This window comes from Myotis yumanensis, unplaced genomic scaffold (genome assembly GCF_028538775.1).
Source record: "Myotis yumanensis isolate MYYU_CA2020_CCGP unplaced genomic scaffold, mMyoYum1.0.hap1 SCAF_2, whole genome shotgun sequence".
NCBI lineage: Eukaryota > Metazoa > Chordata > Mammalia > Chiroptera > Vespertilionidae > Myotis > Myotis yumanensis.
The window spans coordinates 17,786,676-17,803,691 of NW_027223753.1; the positions used below are offsets into that span (position 1 = coordinate 17,786,676).

The 17,016-nt window shown below is 49.0% G+C and overlaps 1 protein-coding gene across 2 annotated transcripts in view; it reads right to left on the reverse strand.

Annotated features, from left to right (window-relative positions):
* PTAFR (platelet activating factor receptor) overlaps positions 1-16,677 on the reverse strand; it is a 31,255-nt gene extending 14,578 nt beyond the window's left edge. Inside the window, exon 1 of one of the 2 annotated variants that reach the window (XM_070403203.1) lies at positions 16,596-16,677. The gene's annotated coding sequence lies outside the window, so the exon portion shown is untranslated. Of the gene's footprint in view, positions 1-1,729; positions 1,794-16,595 lie in introns of those variants that run through there. The other variant, XM_070403202.1, reaches the window with a different exon arrangement.
* Between the last annotated feature and the right edge of the window lie 339 nt (positions 16,678-17,016).

Consider the following 17,016-nt stretch of genomic DNA (forward strand, 5'->3'; position numbering starts at 1 on the left):
GCAGGACAGGCAGGAGGAAGTGGGGAGGCTCTACCTCTTCCGGGGCTTCCCCAGCGCAGGGCACACCCCTCTCTGATACCAGGAATCACACTGCCATCTTCCCCATCCGGGGTCCTGCTGGCACCCTCTGGGTACAGAGGGCCTGGCCCCCGGGGGATCTCACAGACCCAGATCTGCTCCAGGCTCTGCTCTGTCCCAGCTGATGTTTGGCTCTCAAAGCCTCTTTCTTAATTTGCAAAATGTTGATCATAAAACCTTCTTTGCCAAGTAGTCGGAAGAGGGAATGAAGCAACGCATGCCCATGCTTACTGCTCAACAGCTGTGAGTTCCTCTCCCCTCCTCCCACCTCAAGAAAATGTTTGCTGAATGAAGGAGTGAGTAAGTAACCAAACAAAAACAACCCAGCCAGGCACCAAACCGGCCACACCTCCCCCTTTGGAAGCAGCCGCCAGGGGCGGCTGAGAGAAATGGCAGGAATTGGGATCAGGGGGTGCGGGCTGCGGCCTCAGCGGTGCCACCAACCAGCACGCCACGCGCGGAGCCTTGGGATCTTATCTGCAAAATGGGTGCCGCTCCCACCTCAAGCATTGTGGTGAAAAGGAAGTACGATTGGGGGCGTGATAAAGCGTTTGGCAAACTGAAAAACACTGGTAAGTGGAAGGGACTTCATACACTGTGAAGTGACCTGCACACCCCTTTGACACGCTTCTCCCGCAGCCAGCTGAGCTCAACGCCAAACCCGGCCCTGAGGGCCCCCCTCCTGCGGAACTAAGGGGGTGGGGAGGGCTGCTGAGTGTGGTCTCCCCCACCCACATTCTCTCTCCGTCCCTCTGCCCCTCCCTCTGCCCCTCTGTCTCTCTAGAGCAGGGGTCCTCAAACTACGGCCCGCGGGACACATGCAAATACAAATATTGTATTTGTTCCCGTTTTGCTTTTTTACTTCAAAATAAGATATGTGCAGTGTGCATAGGAATTTGTTCATAGTTTTTTTTAAACTATAGTCCGGCCCTCCAACGGTCTGAGGGACAGTGAACTGGCCCCCTGTTCAAAAAGTTTGAGGACCCCTGCTCTAGAGAGACTCTGCAGGTTCTCTCATTCTTTCCAGGTGACCGAGTGTCTAGGTAGCAGCCCTGGTTCACCTCCTGTCCGAGAAAAGTGGGGGGCAGGGGGGCGGGGAGGGTCACCAGCTTGTGCCCTGTCCCTAGCATCCTGGGACCCAATGGGGGAAACTGGTGGTGGGCCCGGCCCTTTGAAGCACCTGGTTATCTTCATCACCCCGACCCCGACCCCGGGAAGAACATCCAGTGAGTTCCTAAGTACCCAGCCCTGAGCCATCAGGCCCTTCACCTCTCCCACACCCTGCCGGGGAGGCGGGATTCGCCCCATTTGACAGCGAGAGGGTGCGAAGTGGCCAAGGTCACACAGCTAGTGAAGCACATGACATTCTGCTCCCTGCGACCTAGGCAGCCGCTCTCACCGCCCATCGCCTCCCAGTGAAGCCTCAGGGGTCGCTCAGTGCTGCCTTGGCCTCAGAGAACCAAAGAGGGGAGCTGGGCTTCCTCGGAAAGTTATTTGTAAACATGAGACTCTGAGCCCGAGGAAGATGCCCAGTGGTTCCTGAAAAACAGAACCACCAGTTGCTTTGGTGCAGTCTAGGAGCATGGCCTTGGCCTCCTGAGGACACTTTCATATGCCTCCCCCTTGCCAGCCAGGGCGGGGACCCGCTTACCTGCTCCAGGGGCAGTGGCTGCGGCTGCGGGGTCTGAGCGTCTTGTCGGCAGACCCGGTCTCTGTGCTTTCTGGAAGTGGCAGAAATGAGGAAACAGCAAGCCACTGCCCAGTCACCCTGGGGAGGAAGTGCCGTGACCCTCGGGCCCCTCCAACAGATGCCACAGGAACCTCCAAGTTGGGGCACCCAGGCCCTGGACGCTGCTCGGAGGAGTCTCACAGAGCAGAGGGCGGCGTGGGGTGCGGGCAGCAGCCACTGTGCCAGGGAGCTGGGGTGAGAGAGAGAAAGCAAGAAATGAGCAAGCAGGCACGAGAGAGAGAGAGAGAGAGAGAGAGAGAGAGAGAGAGAGAGAGAGAGAGAGGAAGCGGAGGAGGCACAACTAACTGAGTGACCAAGAAAACAGTAGGAGTGGGAGTCAGGATGAAATGAGAGATGGAGGGAGAAAGACAGGGAGACGTAAACAGAGAGCCGCCTGAGAAGAATGAGGAGATGCAGGGGGTTCAACAAGGAAAAGATGCGACAGGCTGAGTGGGTTCCTGCGTGTGCAAATGTGTGTGCATGCGTGTGTGTCTGTGTATGGGCGTGAGAGACAGAATGGAAGAGAGGGCGAGGAGCAAAGGGAGAGACAGCCAAGACATAAAATGGATGAGAAGGGAGGAGCTCAGAGGAGCCGCTGTGCCAGAGGCATGAGTGGGCTGGGCATCCCTGGTGACCAAGAGGACTGAGCCCAAGGGACTCCTGTGGCAGATGGGGGGGGGCGGGGGCAGCGTGGGAGTCTGTGGGAGACAGTGAGGGTGAACAGGGATGGGCAGCTGATGTGAGTCTGGGAGTGTCCATGGGAGTAAGGGTGAGTGAGTGGCAAAGTCAGCTGGGTGGAGGCTCCGCGTGCACATCAGGAAAGGATGGGCCGGAGCTCCCTGCCTCGTATTGAGCCCATCTGCCCACTGTTTTATCCAACCACCACGTACTGAGCTCCCCCAGGCACTGGCGCTGTAGTGGACACTGTCTAAGGAAGCAACTCCCTCCGCTGTCAGTCCCTCCATGCCCTCCTATGCAGAGGCAGGTGCAAGCAGAGCCAGGATGCCGGCTCCTGCTCCCCATGCAGGGTCCAGCCACAGCTCCCCTGGGGGGTCTGGGCCAGCCTCCTCCATCTGGCAGGGCCCAGCCTCAGCTCCCCAGGATGTCTACTAGGCCAGCCTCCTCCATCTGGCAGGGCCCAGCCTTAACCCCCCGGGGGGTCTGGGCCAGCCTCCTCCATCTGGCAGGGCCCAGCCTTAGCCCCCCGGGGGGTCTGGGCCAGCCTCCTCCATCTGGCAGGGCCCAGCCTCAGCCCCCAGGGGGGTCTGGGCCAGCCTCCTCCATCTGGCAGGGTCCAGCCTCAGCCCCCAGGGGGGTCTGGCTAGCCTCCTCCATCTGGCAGGGCCCAGCCTTAGCCCCCCGGGGGGTCTGGGCCAGCCTCCTCCATCTGGCAGGGCCCAGCCTCAGCCCCCAGGGGGGTCTGGCCAGCCTCCTCCATCTGGCAGGGCCCAGCCTCAGCTCCCCAGGATGTCTACTAGGCCAGCCTCCTCCATCTGGCAGGGCCCAGCCTTAACCCCCCGGGGGGTCTGGGACAGCCTCCTCCATCTGGCAGGGCCCAGCCTCAGCCCCCAGGGGGGTCTGGGCCAGCCTCCTCCATCTGGCAGGGTCCAGCCTCAGCCCCCAGGGGGGTCTGGCCAGCCTCCTCCATCTGGCAGGGCCCAGCCTTAGCCCCCCGGGGGGTCTGGGCCAGCCCCCTCCGCTGGCTGGAACGCACTGCTTCTCCTTGTCAGAGCCAAAAACCAACCCCAAAGAACAAAACACCTTTCCACGCGCCACGGCCCTAAGAACGGGAGCCAAAGGTCTGCCCCACTCCCCCAGCTCTGCCCCCTTCACCCACAGGCAGACCCGCTCCAACAACCTACGCACAGGACGCTTGCACACTCGAATGCTTGCACACTCGCGTACTCACAATACACAGTGTCATGCAAAGGCTCTCTCACTATGACGTCCCTCCACCCACGTGCACATTAGGTGCCCACACCCATCACCCCTCACACCTGCGCAGAGCCACCTCCTTCGCCCACAACTGCTCCACACCCCCACCACCCACACTCGCCTCAAACCTCCCTAGGTCTCCGCTAGGGACTTTGAAAAGGTCGTTTGGTCGCCTCCTCATATCTCTGTTGAGCCTTGGGTACCATGAAACACAGAGGACATGGTCTGGTCATGGAGTTCAACCTTCACGCAAAATTCCTCCTGAAATCCCAGGCCCTCGCTCTGCTCCCCAGCCCAGATCCTTTTTCCCAAAATTGGCTTCACCTTCTCAGCCGTCCTCCAGCCACCACACTCCAGAGCGACCTGAGACCAAGGAGGGACCTCCAGGATCAGCCAGCCCCCACGTGACCAGAGTCTCCAGGACGCCTGGCTCAAATCCAGGACTGTTGGCTCAGCCTGTTTTTCAATAGTCCCTCGTGTACGTTATGTAGCAGTTGTGGAGCGGTACCTCTTTTGAGATTATCAATAAGCAGGGTGGGTAGGCAGAGATTATAATCAACATCATCAGCAAGTGAGCAAGCGGACTCTTTTCTTCTCTCATACCCACACCCATTCCATTAGCAAACTCTGTCAGTTCTACTTTAAAATATATTCAGCTCTGTATCTAATCAAGCCTCTAGACCTAAGCTTCAGTGTGTAGGAAACACAGGAGACAGAGGAACAAATTAAAGGACCTCACAAGGAAGCAATCAGTCAAACCCAGAATGAGGGACAAGGACAATTGATCCGGTCCCTTCAACAGACCAACCACATGGGAGGCAGGGCGGGGGGGTGGGGGTGGGGAATAGACTGTTCAAGATTGAAAGACATAAGAAACATAAAATCAAATGCAGTTTGGCAGGTGTGGCTTAGTGGATTGAGCGTAGTCCCAGAACCAAGAGGTTCCTGGTTCAATTCCTGGTCAGGGCACATGCCCAGGTTGCAGGCTCAATCCCCAGTAAGGGCACATGGGGGAGGCAGCTGAATTGATGTTTCTATCTCTCCCTGTCCCTTCCTCTCTGAAATCAATAAAAATATATATTTTTAAAATTATATATTTGGGATTTGCTTCAAAATAATATGGGACATACCTCAATTTTTTTTTTAAATATATTTTATTGATTTATTACAGAGAGGAAGGGAGAGAGATAGAAAGCCAGAAACATCGATGAGAGAGATAGATACATCGATCAGCCGCCTCCTGCACATCTCCCACTGGGGATGTGCCCACAACCCAGGTACATGCCCCTGACCGGAATCGAACCTGGGACCCTTCAGTCCGCAGGCCAACGCTCCATCCACTGAGCCAAACCGGTTTTGGCAATACCTCAATTTTTAAAAATGGGTTGATAATTGTTGAAGCTGGCTGATGGCCAGTGCACTTTTGTACGAGTTTTCAAGTTTTTATAAGAAAGGTTTTTTGTTGTTGTTTGTTATCTAAAGTAATTCAGCACTTGTTTAGATTTCAGATCAGAACGACGATGAAAAAGGGAACTGTCCTGATGTTATGTGATGGATAGTTATGTCTTGGGATGTCATGTTCCTGTGATAGCCTCTCATTATAAAACAGCATATATGATGTTAGGTGCTGCATCTCCTACAAGCAGAAAGAAGTGAAAATGATGTAGCCTGGAAAACTCTATCAGATGACAGAAAAGAGCAATAACAACGAAGATGCCAACATCAACGATGAACATAAAGGGTTGACATACGTTGGTTTCATGAAATTTGAGATTGGAAAAAAGCATTATATATAAAATAATAAATTATTGCCTGAAACTAGTGGCTTGGTGCATGAAATTCATGCACATTAAAGGGAATTAATTAGAGGAAATATTTTAATATTGCTATTTGCCCTTTCTCTATAATAGAAGTGTCAGAGATGAAAGAAAATGAGTAAAATGTATATGAAAATCTTTCTCCTGTCAGAGTCTGGGGCACACCGTGGGACCCAGAGTCAAGTCCCCGCCCACCCATGTGCGCCTCAAAATCACGTGAGACCCAGACCCGGCCGGCCCCACCCCCATTAAGCCCCGTTGGGCAGGGGGCACAGCCTCAGGTCCCCCGGAGCACCTCAGGTCCCCCAGCCCGGCACCAGGGCAGGGGGCATGGCCTGAGGTCCCCCAGCCCGGCTCTGGGGTGGAGGGTGCGGCCTGAGGTTCCCCCATCAAGCCCCGCCAGGTGTTGGGGAGCAGCCTGAGGTCCCCTGTCAAGCCCCACCAGGCGGGGGTGGGGGGGGGGTACAGCCTCAGGTCCCCTTCCCCAGCCCAGCACCATGCAGCCTCAGGTCCCTGCTGATCGCTCATTACAGCTCATTACGGGAACCCTGCCTCCTCTGTGGGCGCAGCCATCTTGTGGCAGTGTGATGGAGTGAGGGTCAATTTGCATATTTCCTCTTTATTATATAGGATATTTAAGTATGTGAGTGACTAAATGAAGAAATTAATTATTATACGTTGGCATTTGACTATATCGGTGATTTTCAACAGCGGCTATTTTGCCTTCCAGGGACATTTGTCAATGTCTCAAGTCATTTTTGGTTGTCACACTGGCAGGGGAGAGGAAGAGGATTGGGGGCAGCTGACACGTGGTGGGTAGGGGCCAGCAATGCTGCTAAACATCCTACAATGCACACAACAGTCCCTACAACAAAAATGTATTTGGCTCTCAATGTTAATACAGCTGAGGTTAAGGAACTCTGGACTATTTATATAATCCACATTCCTAAGAGATTATACATTCAAGTTGGTCTAAAATCCTTTTGGGGATCTCATCATCAGAAAAATAGAGGATTGCTTATCTAAGAAGTTGCCTTATGTTTGTATTTATAAGATATTTTAAAGATTCCTTCACCCAATAAACTTATTTTTAATTTTAAATATTTTTAATTGGTTTTGAGAGAGAGGAAAGCAGAGGCAGAGAGATGCAAACATCGACCAATGATCGGCTGCCCTCCATTGGGGATTAAACCTGCAACCTGGGGAAGGTTCCTTGACTGGGAATTAAACCTACAACCTTTCGGTGCACAGGATGACACCCAACCAACTGAGCCACACCAGCCAGGCCAACTCTTTTTTTGCAGACAAATATCTTTACTCCTGCAGGAGGGTGCACACGCACATGGTCTGGAGCACGCGCACACTGAGCTGGCAGTCCACTCACGGTTTTATCAGGCCAACTTATTTTTTTTCTTTTTTTAAAAAATATACTTTATTGATATTTTACAGAGAGGAAGGGAGAGGGATAGAGAGCCAGAAGCATCGATGAGAGAGAAACATCGATCAGCTGCCTCCTGCACACCCCCCACTGGGGATGTGCCTGCAACCAAGGTACATGCCCTTGACCAGAATCGAACCTGAGACCTTTCAGTCTGCAAGCCAACGCTCTATCCCAGCCATGGGCAAACTACGGCCCGCGGGCCGGATCCAGCCCATTTGAAATGAATAAAACTAAAAAAAAAAAAAAAAAAAAAGACCATACCCTTTTATGTAATGATGTTTACTTTGAATTTTTATTAGTTCACACAAAAACTCCATCCATGCTTTTGTTCCAGCCCTCCGGTCCAATTTAAGAATCCATTGTGGCCCTCGAGTCAAAAAGTTTGCCCACCCCTGCTCTATCCACTGAGCCAAACCAGGTAGGGCAGGCCAACTTATTTTTAATTTTAAACTAAGTATATAAATTTACTTTCAACTTAAAATGATAGATGATAGATAGATAGATAGATAGATAGATAGATAGACAGATAGACAGACAGACAGACACTTTCAAAATCTCCACTGCTATGGCCCTGGTTCCAGCCACCATCATCTCTCACCTGGATGTGGCTCCCTCATTGGTCTCCTTGCTTCCACCCTTTCACCCCCTTTTCATTTGTTCTCAGCACAGCAGTGGTTGAGCCTCTTAAACAGGAAATCACATCATTCTTCTGCTCAAAAGTCTCTGGTGGCTTCTAGCTCACTTAACAAAAAATCCAAAGTCCTTTAGAATGCCTGCAAAACCTGACCTCATCTCCTACCTCTAGGGCCTCCCCTCCCCCATAGTTGCACTGGCTTCGTTTTCCTCAAATAACCAGGTACACTCCTGCCTCAAGCTTTCCCCATGTCTTTGTTCCAATGCCACCTTGTCAGTGAGGACTTCTTAATAACCCCAACAAACTACAACCGTCTCCGACATGACCTGGGCCCCTACACTGCTTTCTTTTTCTCACTTATCACACTTTTCTCACTTATCACACTTACCACATCTAACATACCGTATATTTTGCTGCTTTACTTTGTTCATTATCTGGCTCCCCAGGCAAATTGTTAAGTTCCTTGAGAGCAGGAACAATCCCCTGTGTTTCAGTTAGCTTATTGATTACTACACCTATTATCTAGAACACCGCCTGGCACATTGCAGGTGCATAATGCTTATTGCATGAGTGAATGAGGTTAGAGGAGAGCAAATGACGTATCCAAGGTAACACAGCTGATAGGTGGCAGAACTGAAATTAGGACCCCAATACCCTCAACCCAGTTCACTCTTGCACACTATCAAAGCCTTGTTCGCTTCTTTCTGCCCTCAGTCCGTCCCTCACTCGGAGTGATGTGGACACTTCATTTCTGTGAGCATCGCTTTGCTCTTCTAAGGCGGAGATAATGTGGGAGGAAGAACACCACAAGGAAAAGAGCATGGGTTTCAGACCCAGAGACTTGAATTCAAATTTTGACCGTCACCAACTCTCTGTGTGAACTTGGAAAAGGTAATTTACTTCTTTGAGCCTCAGTTTTTCAACCTGTAAACTGGGAATAATCATAAGTACCTCACTCTGTTGTGAAGAATATGAGAACAAAAGAATGGTTATGAAGATTGGAAAAGACTAGCAAAACTGTCATTTTCACAGGCAATATGATTGTTTACATAGAAAACGTAAGGTAATGTCATGGACAAGTTATTAGAACCAACAAAAACTTGAACAAGATTTCTGGATATAAATTCACTATATAAAAATCAATGGTGCCCTAGCTGGTTTGGCTAACTGGATAGAGCGTCAGCCCGGGGACTGAAGGGTCCCAGGTTTGATTCCGGTCAAGGGCATGTACCTTGGTTGCAGGCACATCCCCAGTAGTGGGTGTGCAGAAGGCAGCTAATCGATGCTTCTCTCTCATCGATGTTTCTAACTATCCCTCTCCCTTCCTCTCTGTAAAAAATCAATAAAATATTTTATTAAAAAAATCAATGGTGTTCCTATAAATAAGCAATAAACAGAAATGTCAATTTTTAAAAGATAAAGTTGATAATAGCAAGGAAACTATCTGGGCAAATAATTTTTGTGGAAGCCAAGATGTGCAATTTTATCTCGATACTGGAAATTATAAAAATCATTGAAAAATAATTAAATAAGAACTATATGGTCCTAGCTGCTTTGACTCAGTGGATAGAGTGTTGGCCTGTGGACTGAAGGGTCCTGGGTTCTATTCCGGCCAAGGGCACATGCCTGGGTTGCAGGCTCAATCCCCAGTGGGGGGTGTGCAGGAGGCAGCCAATCAATGATTCTCTCTCATCATTGATGTTTCTATCTCTGTTCCTCTCCCTTCCTCTCTGAAATCAATAAATATATATATACATTTTTTAAAAGATCAAGTTCTTGCAAAAAAAGAACTATATGAATAAATAATATAATATATCTATGCATGAGACTATCAGTATCATAAAGATATATTTTTCCAAGTTTAACCTATAAATTCAGTGCCAATCCAATCAAAATCCCAATAGATGTTAATAAAGGTGGGGGAATAAAAATCACATAATAAAGCACTTGAAAAAAATCTCAATAGGCTCTTCAAGAAACTTTATGAGCTGATTCTAAAATTCCAAATGAAAAACCAAAGATCCAAAACCAGCCAACACATTATTTTAAGAACAGCAATAAGGACATATCATCAGATTTTCCTTATCATATATCAGGTCTTATTATAAAGTTGCAGTGTTAAGACAGGGCAGTATTAACAAAAGGATAGCAAATAGTCCACAGAAACAGAACAGCAGTCCCAGAAGTAGAGAGCACACATATGGAAACTTAGGAGATATGATAGAACTGTCATTACAGATCAATAAAAGAAGAGATATTGGTGCAAATCCCTGGCTATTTATTAGGGAAAAACAATAACAAAACGAGATCACATCCTCACACCATATCCAGATTTCAACTCCAACTGGCATAAAGACCTAACCATGAAAAGCAAAATATTAAAAGTTTTGGAAGAAAATGAGGGGAAAATATATTCGTGATATAAGGGAAGGGAAATTTTTCTTAAATTAAGATATAGAAATTTAGCCGAGACCGGTTTGGCTCAGTGGATAGAGCATCGGCCTGCGGACTGAAAGGTCCCAGGTTCGATTCCGGTCAAGGGCATGTACCTGGGTTGCGGGCACACCCACAGTGGGAGATGTGTAGGAGGCAGCTGATCGGTGTTTCTCTCTCATCGATGTTTCTAACTATCTATCTCTCTCCCTTCCTCTCTGTAAAAAATCAATAAAATATATTAAAAAAAAAAAAAAGATATAGAAATTTAAAAAAAAAAGAAACAAAGAAAAGTTGGATAAATCCGACCACATAAAATTTAGAACTTGGTGGGGAGGGCGGAGAGGGTGTGGCCGGGGAGAGGTCAATGGGGGAAAAGGGAGATATATGTAATACTTTAATCAATAAAGAATTAAAAATAAATAAATAGCCGTAACCGGTTTGGCTCTGTGGATAGACCGTCGGCCTGCGGACTGAAAGGTCCCAGCTTCGATTCCAGTCAAGGGCATGTACCTTGATTGCAGGCACATCCCCAGTAGGAGGTGTGCAGGAGGCAGCTGATCTATGTTTCTCTCCATTGATGTTTCTAACTCTATCTCTCACCCTTCCTCTCTGTATAAAATCAATAAAATATATTTTAAAAATAAATACATAAAAAATTAATTAATTAAATAAAATACTGGGGGGGAAAAGAAATCAACAGGAACCTGAAATGATAAAGCTATGTTAATGTGATGAATACCAAAGTAAATAAATAAATAAAAAATACTATTTTTATTATAAGCAAAAAAAAAAAAATTATTAACTGTGTATTTCAAAAGATACTACAAAAATAGTAAAAAGGCAAGTCACAGACCAGGAGAAGATATTTGCAACAGATGTATCAAAGAATTTTCAGACACAATATGGTATCAATTTCTACAAATTAATAACTTAAAGACAAGCCCAATAAAAATAAGTCAAGGAATGCCCTAGCCAGGTTTGCTCAGTGGTTAGAGCGTCAGCCCACGGACTGAAGGGTCGTAGGTTCGATTCCTGGTCAAGGGCACGTACTTCAGTTGCAGGCTGGATCCAATCTCTCTCTCTCCCCCTCTCCTCCCTCCCTTCTACTCTCTCCAAATACCAATGGAAAAATACCCTCAGGTGAGGATTTTTAAAAAATGGGTCAAGGAAGGAGTAAGCAATTCACAGAATCAAAAGCCTGAAGGCTAAGAAAGATTAAAAATATGGTCAACGTTTCAGGAAACCAGGAGTTCATATTAAAACAAGCAACCCCAGCCCCGGCCAGGGTAGCTCCGTTGGTTGGGCATCGTCCCATGCACCGGAAGGTCGCTGGTTTAATTTCTGGTCAAAGCACATGCCTGGGTTGTGGGCTCAGTTCCAGGTGGGATGGTTCACACCCACGTCCATGTTTCTCACCCCCTCACCCTTCCTCTCTCTAAAAATCAATTTTAAAAATCTTAAAGAAGAAGAAAAAAAAAAAAAAAGCACAACCACCGGAATGGAAAAAATTAAAGTCTGCCAAGTTCAATTATTGGGAGGATGTAGAACAATGGAGACTCTCATAACGCTGCTAAGGGGAGATTAAAAATGGCACCATCATTTTGAAAATTAACTTCAAAATAAAGTTGAAAATATGCACATCCTTCCTAGGTACACTGGCAAGGTTGATATATATTTGTATGTCTCTACAGTGTCATTCTGCAAATACCTTTTTTTTTTTTAATATATTTTATTGATTTTTTACAGAGAGGAAGGGAGAGAGATAGAGAGTCAGAAACATCGATGAGAGAGAAACATCGATCAGCTGCCTCCTGCACATCTCCTACTGGGGATGTGCCCGCAACCCAGGTACATGCCCTTCACCGGAATCGAACCTGGGACCTTTCAGTCCGCAGGCCGACGCTCAATCCACTGAACCAAACCGGTTTCGGCTCTGCAAATACCTTGAAATGAACAGAGCTACATGCAATAACATGGGCAGTAAACACGGAGCTAAACTAAAAACACAAGTTGCAGAAAGACAAACATAGTTCCCTACTGTTCTTAAAACTCTAAGTCATGGACATGAATACGTATTCCTCCATATAGAAAGTTCAGGATGTGACTATCTCTGGGGAGAGAGGGAAGAGGCAAGATGTGCGAAGTACATAGGAGGCTTCTATTATACCTATAATATTCTATTTAACTTAATGGGTACACAAGTATTTGGTGTGTGTGTGTGTGGGTGTGTGTGCGTGTGTGTGTGTAAACATGGAATTAGCCAAGACAATTTGGAGAATGAGAAGTCAAAAAACATGCAGCATCATATATCAAGATTTTATAAATTTCAGTAATTAAGACAGGATGATTTAAGCGCACGGATGGACAAATGATGCAAATAAACAGAATAAAGAAAGAGTCACTCGGGCGGGGGGGTTTACTACAAAGCCTGAGGCCCCTTTCTTGGATGGCCAGCCGATGCTTGACAGCTCTGAATCCTCTCTTCGTTCTCACCATCCTAACCTCAGTTTCTCTCTCTGGCCCTCTCTCGCTCTCTCTTTCCCTCTCTTTCTGATTTACTCGTCCTCCTCAAACTTTGGGGTTTTAAATCCCAACTCTGCCACTTAACAACTGCACCAGCAGAGCTCAGATTCTTTTCTTTTAATATAAATTTTTATTCATTTCAAACAGGAAGGGGGAAGGAGATAAAATATCAATGATGAGAGAGAATCATGATTGGCTGCCTCCTGCACACCCCACACTGGGGATTGAACCCACAACCCAGGCATGTGCCCTGACCAGGAATTAAACTGTGACCTCCTGGTTCCATAGGTGAACGCTCAACCACTAAGCTACACCGGCCGGGCCTGAAGCCTCGGACTCTTTATCTGTAAAGTGGGGGTGGCAGCCCCACCTCCCAGTGGGGTTAGGTCTATGAAGCACAGTGTCGGGCAGCTAGTCCTCAGCCTCCTCTCTCCTCTTCCTCTTTTCCCTCATCCTTGGCTAGGGCTGAGTCTCATCTGCTCTCCCTCCCCAGCCTGGGCACTTTCTACAGCAAAGTGAGCACTGCTCAGGGGAAAAGCCCCAGCTTGTAAGAAGGGTCACATCATCGTGTGCTGGATCCTGAAAGAAAGGCTCAGGGGTGTGGCAGGGCCCTCAGCAGTGAGATAAGGGGGAGAAGATCCAGGTCCAGGGGCCTCAAATAGGGGGGTCCCTGAGGACTTCGGACAAACGAGAACTTAGGACTTAGGTTGGAAGGAGCCCCAGGAGCAAACAGAGGCAGCTGCCTGTGTGCCTGGGCAGGGGGAGGGCATGGGAAAGCCCCAGAGTCTGGACACTGTTCTGGGAACCCTTTGGGCTGGAACCCCCTCTCACAGAGAGGTCTCCAAGAGGTAAGTCAAGTGGCTGGAGAACAGGATTGGAGGGCATCTTTCACTATGTATTCTTTCATACCTATTGAACTGTCAGTGTTCACATTTGTTACCTCTAAAAGGTAAAAAAATCTATCTATAATAATAAAAGGGTAATATGCTAATTAGACCGGACAGCCGAACGACCTTCCAGACGAAGCCGGGGCTGCAAGGGCTGAGCCCCTTTTATGAATATCGTGCATCAGGCCTCTAGTAATAATCTACACTAATAAAAGAGAAATATGCAAATGGTGTCACTCCACTATGCCCATTAGCTAATCAGGATGAATATGCAAATTAATCCAACAAAGATGGCAGTTGCCCTAACCGGTTTGGCTCAGTGGATAGAGCATTGGCCTGTGGACTGAAGGGTCCCAGGTTCGATTCCAGTCAAGGGCATGTGCCTTGGTTGTGGGCACATCCCCAGTGGGGTGCATGCAGGAGGCAGCTGATCGATGTTTCTCTCTCATCAGTGTTTCTAACTCTATCCCTCTCCCTTCCTCTCTGTAAAAAATCAATAAAATATATTTTTTAAAAAAAAGATGGCAGTTAATTTGCATATGCAGGCCCGGAGCGAAGACTGAAGGCTCCAGCCAGAGTAAAGACTAAAGACTGAAGATTGAAGAGGCTTGGCTTCTCCGCTGCGGCCGGACCAAAGGCCTGGGTCCCGGGTGCCAGAGGAAAACCGGTGCCAACAGCCGGGGAAGGAAGGCCTGTTGTGCAAATCTTCGTGCAACAGGCTTCTAGTAAATAAATAAGAAAGAGGTGGACTCTGATGTCAGACTTCTCTACATCTAAGCCCCATTGCTGCTTCCTAGCCATGGCATATTGGGCAGGTTTCCGAACCACTCTGAGCCTACATGGAAACATAGCTATGAAATGAGGCCGGGTATTCTTCCTATATAATAAAAGGCTAATATGCAAATAGACCAAACAGCAGAACAACTGAACAACTGGTCGCTATGACATGCGCTGACCACCAGGGGGCGTGTGCGGAACATGGCGGGCGCTAGTTGACCGCAGCAGGATGGTGGAGCAGGTGAGCGGGGGCGCCAGACCAAGGCAGGGCACCAGTCGCTGTCATCGGGGTGAGCCTCTGGTGGTTACTAAAAATTCTTTGCTCCCACATACCACAGTCCCACCCAGTGCTCACACCTGCTGCCAGCACTGGCCCCACTTGCACCCGTAGCCGGCACCAGAGCCGCCACTCGCACATGCTGTTGGTGCCCGGTGCCGGTCCCAATCACTCGGCCCTGATTGCCCCTGAGGGCTTCTCCATCTCCCCCTGCTCCTGAGGGGCGATCAGGGCAGCAGCTGCCACTCACAGCCGCTGACAGCACTGGCACCACTCGCACCCACTGCTGGTGCCAGTCTCAATCACTCCACGCTGTCAGTGGGTGTGAGCGGGGCTGGTGCCATCAGCGCGTGGGAGTGGCGGCGGCGGGAGTGGGGTTGCCGGCAGACAGGGGATTGGGGGCCATAGTGGGAGGGGCCAGACGGGGGCGTGGAGGATGGGCCGAGACCCGCCCCTGTGCTCACCGCAGTCTCTCGGCCCACAGTTCCTTTAAGGTGCACGAATTTGTGCACTGGGCCCGTAGTCTACTTCATAAAGGAATTGTAAAATTAAGTAAGATAATACTTGCAGAAGCATTGAGCATGATGTCTGACACACAGTAAGCATATGATAAAAGCTTTTTTTTTTATAGAGAAGTTCAGGTTTAATGACACACCACATTCAGAGTCTCCATAGAAACAAACTTAGTCACGATGTCAGAATGTGTAACATTAACAACTAACACTTCCTAGGAAGAAAACCCCTATATGGACACTTGTGGAGCGGCTTTGAAATGCCTACGTGTTCTGAGAGTCTAGTAAGAACTCTATCTGTAAATCTTTCAAGCCAATAAGCAAAAGAATTTGCAAATGTTATCCCAGAAGAGAACACCTCATGTTATTTTAAAATACAATAGTTTATGTTCCATTGATTGGCCCAGTCGTGCTCAGGGCAAAGATGGGGGTGGGAGAGTGGGGAAGTGACCATCAATCTGAACTCCTCAGGAAGATGGGACAGTCTGATCCCACCGCCCATTTAATCACACGACATCAAGGGCCACTTTGACTTGAAGTCTGTCCCTTCTTAGCCTCAAGCTAAACCTCAGAAATCCCATTGCTCGATCATTTATAATGAGCTTATCTTCATGTCAGAGTTTCCCGATCAATCATGCTACTTGCCACTTGAGCAGAAAAGCATTACCATAGCAGGCTATCCTTAGGAAGGCCTCTTGCAAGCTTGCTAGCAAGCTTTTTCTATTAACAGCTTGTGCTTAGTCCCAGGGCATCGGAAGCAGCGTAGAGTTCTTCCTATGATGCTCCGTGATGTGGCCAGGACCCCTGGCTGTGCCCCTGGCTGCCCCCCAATGCACAAGCAGGGCTGGGGCGGGTGGGGGCAGTGTGAGAAGTGGGGATGGTGTTGCTAACTAGGCTCAGCCCCTGCCCCTACCCCAGCTGAGCAGCAGCACCCCCCCAGGATCTTGGGGATGAGGGGGTAAGGGGAGCTTCTGTGATATGTACAGATGATTGCATGGGTGTGTGTGTGTGTGTGTGTGTGTGTGTGTGTGTGTACATGGAATAGATTTGCTTGCAGTAAGTAAGTGGAGGGTCTTCCATGGCTCATTGTGTCTATCAGCACACATGCTGTGCGTCTATAAAGATAAGTGTTTCCTCCCGTGGATATGATATGCACCCCTTGAGAGGACTGTGTCAGTTGTGACGGTTTGCGTATTATGTGCAGTGAAGGGTCATGGGTTGTATCAGTGGATGCCAAGAGTCTGTGTGTGTTGCGTGGCTGTGAAGGGCCATGAATTGTGTCTGTGGGTGATGAGGATGTTTTGTGTGATGTGCTGGATGCTGTATCTGTGGGTGGTTGTGTGTGCTACATGTCTCTGAGGGCGAAAGACTGTGTCTGTGAGTGACGAAGGGGGACTGTGTGTCCATGAGCGGCTGCTGATGGCAGGAAAGTCAGACATAACCCAGCTCTTCAGACCCCTCCAGAGCCTGTCTAGCCTCAAGGATACCGAGGGACAGCTAGACAAAGCAGCCAAACCTCACCCTCTCACCCCGGCCACCAGCCTCTTACCTGTGCAACAGCAGGAACAGTGGTCTAGGAGGTGACAAAGAAGCTGAGGGGTGGTGGGGGCCGCTGAGAGCATGTTTCCTGGAAGGCTTCTCAGGGAACTCAGGAAGCTGGGCAGGGAATGAGGAGGAGGCAGGAGGCAGGAGGCAGGAGGCAGGCCCAGGCCTAGGTGCGTGACTCACTTTCCTCTATGCTCCAATCCCAGTTCAGCAGCAGGATGAAGAATTAGGGGAGGCCTGCCTGCTGGCTCTGCTGGGTGATCAAGGCATAAATCCAAGAAGCCAGCTGCTTGGGTGGGGCCCCAACCCCAAGGTCACCAGGAATATGCACATTCGGCCAAGGAATCTCTCCCTGCATACCAGCTGAGCCAACAGCACAGGGCTGGTCCCATTCAATGCGTAGCCTCTCTCGGAAGAAGGGCTGG